The sequence below is a fragment of the Rhincodon typus genome, unplaced genomic scaffold (assembly GCF_021869965.1).
Source record: "Rhincodon typus isolate 14 unplaced genomic scaffold, sRhiTyp1.1 hic_rhity00003804, whole genome shotgun sequence".
NCBI classification, from domain to species: Eukaryota; Metazoa; Chordata; class Chondrichthyes; order Orectolobiformes; family Rhincodontidae; genus Rhincodon; species Rhincodon typus.
Window position 1 is genome coordinate 4142 of NW_025969442.1, and position 5810 is coordinate 9951.

The 5810-nt window shown below is 53.1% G+C and overlaps 1 long non-coding RNA gene across 2 annotated transcripts; it reads left to right on the top strand.

The window, feature by feature from the left end:
• Positions 1 to 407: 407 nt before the first annotated feature.
• LOC125481839 lies at positions 408 to 4251 on the top strand. 2 transcript variants are annotated; one of them, XR_007261476.1, is made up of 3 exons: positions 408 to 466; positions 3324 to 3480; positions 4162 to 4251. It is a non-coding gene; the product is annotated as an uncharacterized LOC125481839 (long non-coding RNA). The 2 variants fall into 2 exon arrangements; XR_007261475.1 differs by lacking the exon at positions 408 to 466 and adding an exon at positions 2063 to 2143.
• Positions 4252 to 5810: the final 1559 nt, after the last annotated feature.

Here is a 5810-nt window from a genome sequence, read left to right on the forward strand (position 1 = left end):
TCTCTCTCCCCCCCATCTCCCTCTCTCTCTCCCCCCTCGCTCTCTCTGCCCACTTTGATATCTCTCCCACCCTCCCTGTCTCGCACCCCTCCCTCTCTCTCTGTCTCTCTCTTTCTCACCGTCTCTTTCTCACCGTCTCTTTCTCTCCCCCCACCACCTCACCCTCTCCCTATCTGTCTGGCTGTTTCTCTGTCACTATCTGTCTGTCTCTGTCTGTCTCTCTCTCTCTTGCCCCTTCTTTCTCTGTCCCTCTCTCTCTTTCTTTTTCTCTCTGTCTCACTGTCTATCTGTCTCTCTCTCTCTCTGTCTCTGTCTCTCTCTCTCTCTCTGTCTCTGTCTCTCCCTCTGTCTCTGTCTCCGTCTGTCTCTCTTCCTCTGTCTCTGTCTCTGTGTCTCTGTCTCACACAGGGCGAAAGTGTTTAAAGGAAGGAAGGTTTGGGGAGAATTTGACATCAAAGTCGAACAGGTGAGTGTTTAATCACACTGTCTACCCTCTCACTCACACCCTGTCCCTTCCCCACGCTGCCCACAGACCTCTCCCCCCTTCCTCAGCCCCCGCCACATGATGGTCACTCACTCACTCACTACCCCACTACCCCATGTCGGATGGAGGACAACCAGTGATCTGAGTAGGGGGGAGCAAGACAGCCTGAGGTCATCTAACCCCGTGCTGTCCCTGTCCTGGGGGTGTTTGATAGGGGGGACGGTGTAGAGGGAGCTTTACTCTGTATCTAACCCCTGTCCCTGGGAGTGTTTGTTGGGGGGGACAGTGTAGAGGGAGCTTTACTCTGTATCTAACCCCCTGTCCCTGGGAGTGTTTGATGGGGGGGACAGTGTAGAAGGAGCTTTACTCTGTATCTAACCCCCTGTCCCTGGGAGTGTTTGTTGGGGGGGACAGTGTAGAGAGAGCTTTACTCTGTATCTAACCCCATGCTGTCTCTCTTTCATACTCACTCTCTCGCTCTCATTCTCTGTCGCTCTCTCTCTGCTCCTTTATCTCAATCTCCCTCTCTCTGTCTCTGTCTGATTCTATCTCTCTCTCTGTCTGTCTTTATCTTTCTCTCTCTCTCCCACTCTCACTCTTTGCTATGCCCTCTCTCTTATCACACACCCTCTCTCTGTCACTATCGCTCTGTCACTCTCTCCCTCTCTCTCTGCCACTATATTGCTCTCTGTCTCATTCTCCCTCTGTCTCTTTATCTCTCTCGGTCCCTCTTGGTAAATCTCTCTTTCCGAATCCAAACCTTTGCTGTGCCTGCATTCTCTGTCTCTTTCCCTCTCTCTCTCTGTCACTGTATCACTCTCTCTCTTGCTGTCTCTGTCTCTGTCACTCTCTCTCTCTGTCACTCTGTCTCTCTGCCACTCTCTGTCTCTCTCCCTCTCTCTCTGTCACTCCATCACTCTCTCTCTCACTGTCTCTGTCTCTGTCACTCTCTCGCTCTGTTACTCTGTCTGTCTCTGCCACTCTCTGTCTCTCTCCCTCTCTCTCTCTGTCACTCTATCACTCTCTCTTTCGCTGTCTCTGTCTCTGTCACTGTCTCTCTCTGTCACTCTTTCTGCCTCTCCCTCTCTCACTCTCTCTCTCTGTCACTACCTCTGTCTCTGTTACTCTCTGTCACTCTGTCTGTCTCTGCCACTCTCTGTCTCTCTCCCTCTTTCTCTCTCCCTATCTCTGTCTCTCTCCTTCTCTCACTCTCTCTCTCACTGTTTCTGTTTCTGTCACTTTCTCTCTCTGTCACTCTCTCTGTCTCTCCCTCCCTCACTCTCTCTCTGTCACTATCTCTGTCTCTCTCCTTCTCTCTCTCTCTCGCTGTCTCTGTCTCTGTCACTCTCTCTGGCTCTCTCCCTCTCTCACATTCTCTCTCTCTGTCACTCCCACTCTGTCTTTCTCTCCCTCTGTTTCTGTCACTATGTCTCTCTCTCTCCTTCTCACTCTCTGTCACATCCTCCCTCTCTCTCTCTCCCTCTCTCTCACTGTGTCTTCTTGACTCTCCATCCATCTCTCCCTCTCTCCACCCCGTTCTCTCGCTCTCGCCCAACCTCTGTTCCAGGCTGAGTTTTCCGATCTCAATGTCATCTCCCATGCGACAGGAAGTTCCACAGTCGACGTGGAACAGTATCGGAATGGAGTGAAGGTGGCAAGGTGAGACGGAGAAATAGCAGTTCAGAGGCGTTTATGTATAGAATAACAGATACCCCGGGAGGGAGTTACAGACTGGAATCTAATGGAGGGGTTTTGGGTGGTTTATATACAGAATAACAGATACCCCGGCAGGGAGTTACAGACTGGAATCTAATGGAGGGGTTTTGGGTGGTTTATATACAGAATAACAGATGCCCCGGCAGGGAGTTACAGACTGGAATCTAATGGAGAGGTTCGGGGTGGTTTATATACAGAATAACAGATATCCTGGGAGGGAGTTACAGCCTGGAATCTAATGGAGGGGTTCGGGGAGGTTTATATACAGAATAACAGATACCCCGGGAGGGAGTTACAGACTGGAATCTGATCGAGGGGGTTCGGGGTGGTTTATATACAGAATAACAGATACCCCGGGAGGGAGTTACAGACTGGAATCTGATCGAGGGGTTCGGGGTGGTTTATATACAGAATAACAGATACCCCGGGAGGGAGTTACAGACTGGAATCTGATCGAGGGGGTTCGGGGTGGTTTATATACAGAATAACAGATACCCCGGGAGGGAGTTACAGACTGGAATCTGATCGAGGGGGGTTCGGGGTGGTTGATATACAGAATAACAGATACCCCGGGAGGGAGTTACAGACTGGAATCTGATCGAGGGGTTCGGGGCGGTTTATATACAGAATAACAGATATCCTGGGAGGGAGTTACAGCCTGGAATCTAATGGAGTGGTTCGGGGTGGTTTATATACAGAATAACAGATACCCCGGGAGGGAGTTACAGACTGGAATCTGATCGAGGGGGTTCGGGGTGGTTTATATACAGAATAACAGATACCCCGGGAGGGAGTTACAGACTGGAATCTGATCGAGGGGGTTCGGGGTGGTTGATATACAGAATAACAGATACCCCGGGAGGGAGTTACAGACTGGAATCTGATCGAGTGGTTTGTGGATGGGGACTGAATAGCCTCATGTTCCTGTGTAACAGGCTCGAGGAGGGGGTGCTGATTGGGGGCATCTACCTCTTGGTGTGTCTCTGCTCTCAGGTGATGGGATGGGTTTGGGGAAAGGGGCAGGGATCCTGGTGGTAGTGGGGTGTTGTGGGGGGAGGTGGGGGGTGGTCCACGAACGACGGGATGACAGAAGTGACAGATATGTCTATGCCTTGGGCCCTAGGTCCTTCACTCCAGACTTTGTCCTGGTCCGCCAACACGCTTACAGCATGGCGAAGGGCGGAGACTTCCGGAATATTGTCATCGGCCTCCAGTACGCTGGCGTGCCAAGCATAAACTCCCTGCACTCCGTTTACAATTTCTGTGACAAGCCGTGGGTGGTACGTATGGCCTACTGGCATCGTCTGGGGTGGCCAGGAAGAGGTATAAACACGGTTAGAGCGTTGGGGGGGAGGGGTATGGTGCCAGTTGGATGGAAACCACCACCCCCCACCCCCCCTTTCCACGGGAGAATTCGCCTCTTAGGTCACTCAGCGTCCTACAAGGCCTACTGAGGCCTAGCGACACTGTGAAGCCTAACTCCCACAGTGGCCTGACCAGGCCTGCTCTTTTTTGGGTTTTGTTTTTCTCGGGGGGCGGGGGTGGGTCATTTCTGCTGGGAGGGGCTTTATTTCGGTGGTCGGGGTGACGGGTGGTGGGGGGGTGTGGGGAGTTCGGCCTGGGGGTGGTGGAGCGTTGAATCAAATCTTAAAGGGGGCGCTCCCTTTTCGGGAGGGGATCTCCGTTGCCATGGAGACCCACAACCCTGTACCCCCACTTCTGCACTCACGGCACCAAGGCTCGGCCTGTGCGACGCCCCTCATGGTTGAACAGCCCTCTCAGCTTGGCGGAAGACACGCGAAGGGGGTTTTTATTTGTTAATGTTTGGGAGGGGCGTGACCAGCCAATGGCGGTGGATTAACGTGGATGTACCCCCCTGTTTACCTGCCCACCCCACCCCCTGCCTCATCTACCCCCCCATCCCCGGAACAACAACAACCCCCCTCCCTCTCTTTATGCAGTTTGGCCAGTTGGCGAAGATATACAAGACACTAGGCCCGACAGATTTCCCACTCATCGAGCAAGTATTTTACCCCAACCACAAGGAGATGGTGAGTGGCATCAGAGCCAGGGGTCGGGGTGGGGGCAAATGGTTTTCATGGAGGGGGCAGTTAACCTCAGGATGGACCCCCTTCTTTCCCCAGTCCGACCCACTAAAGACCAGGGGTGGGGGCACGTTCTTCGGAGTTGCACAGCGCGGAAACAGGCCCTTCGGCCCATCTAGTCCATACTCGCAAACTGAACTGGTCCCCCCCACACACCCGTCCCCGCCCCGTATCCCTCCGAACCTTTCCCAAACTTATCCAAATGGCTGTTTCAAAAGTTGTAACTGGCGCCCACCAGTTCCTCCAGATGTTCATTCCACTCCCTATCTCTGTCACCTCCTCCTCCAGCCCCCTACACCCCCCCCCCCTCCCTCTCCCCCCCTCCCCCCCCCCCCCGCCCCCTCCACCTCCTCCCTATCCCTGTCACCTCCTCCAGCCCCCTACACCCCCTCCCTATCTCCGTCACCTCCTCCAACCCCCTACACTCCCTCCCTATCTCCATCACCTCCTCCAGCCCCTACATTGGGTGTGTTAAAGATAAAAATGCCCCACATGTCATTCTAAATCTCTCTCCTCTCACTTTACAAATTTGTCAGTCATCTTGAAATCCCCACTGAAGGGATATAAACCTTTGATATTCACCTTGTCTATTGCCCCTCATGATTGTATAAACCCCTCAGCCTCCTACGCTCCAGTGGAAAATGCCCCAGCCTCTCCTTATAACTCCAACCCTCCATTCCCGGCAACATCCTGGTAAATCTCTCCCGAACCCTCTCCAGTTTAATAATATCCTTCCTATAACAGCGAGACCAGAACTGGACACAGTGCTCCAGAAGAGGCCTCACCAACATCCCTGTACAACCTCAACGTGACGTCCCCGACTCCTACACTCAAAGGGTCTGAGCGATGAAGGCAAGCGTGCCAAATGCCTCCTTCCCCACCCTGTCTACCTGTGACGCTAACTTCAAAGAATTATGTCCCTGAGCCCCCTCGGTGTCTCTGTTCTACAACACCACCCCAAGGCCCTACTTTTCATTGTATAAGTCCTGCCCCTTGTTTGTTTTAGCGACACCTCGCGTTTATCTGAATTAAACTCCGTCTGCCCCTCCTCGTCCCATTGACCCAATGGATCGAGATCTCTGTGTAATCTTAGAGAAACCTTCCTCACCGATAACTTGGTGCCATTGTACTAACCATATTCACCAGAATGTGATCTCTGGAAAACCAATGATGTTCGCTATAACTAATTGACGCCCCCCCGTTTGAGAAGGTGGGGGTGAGTCACCTTCCTGAACGTCTGCACTCACCCTCCCCCAACCCCATGTGTTATAGGGACAGTATGGGTGGGACTCCATTACATCTGTAATTGCCCTACCTGACCCCCTAGGGGGCAGCCTATCTCCATTATATCTGCAATTACCTTGCCCCCAGGGGGCAGTCTAATCTGAGGGGAAAATGAGGGGCTCACTCCCGTGAGTTGAGGGGCGGGGAGGTGGATAGGGGCACAAAGGTGGGGTTGGGCGGGGAAGATCTCGCACGCATGGGGGGAGACGGGGAGAATGGGG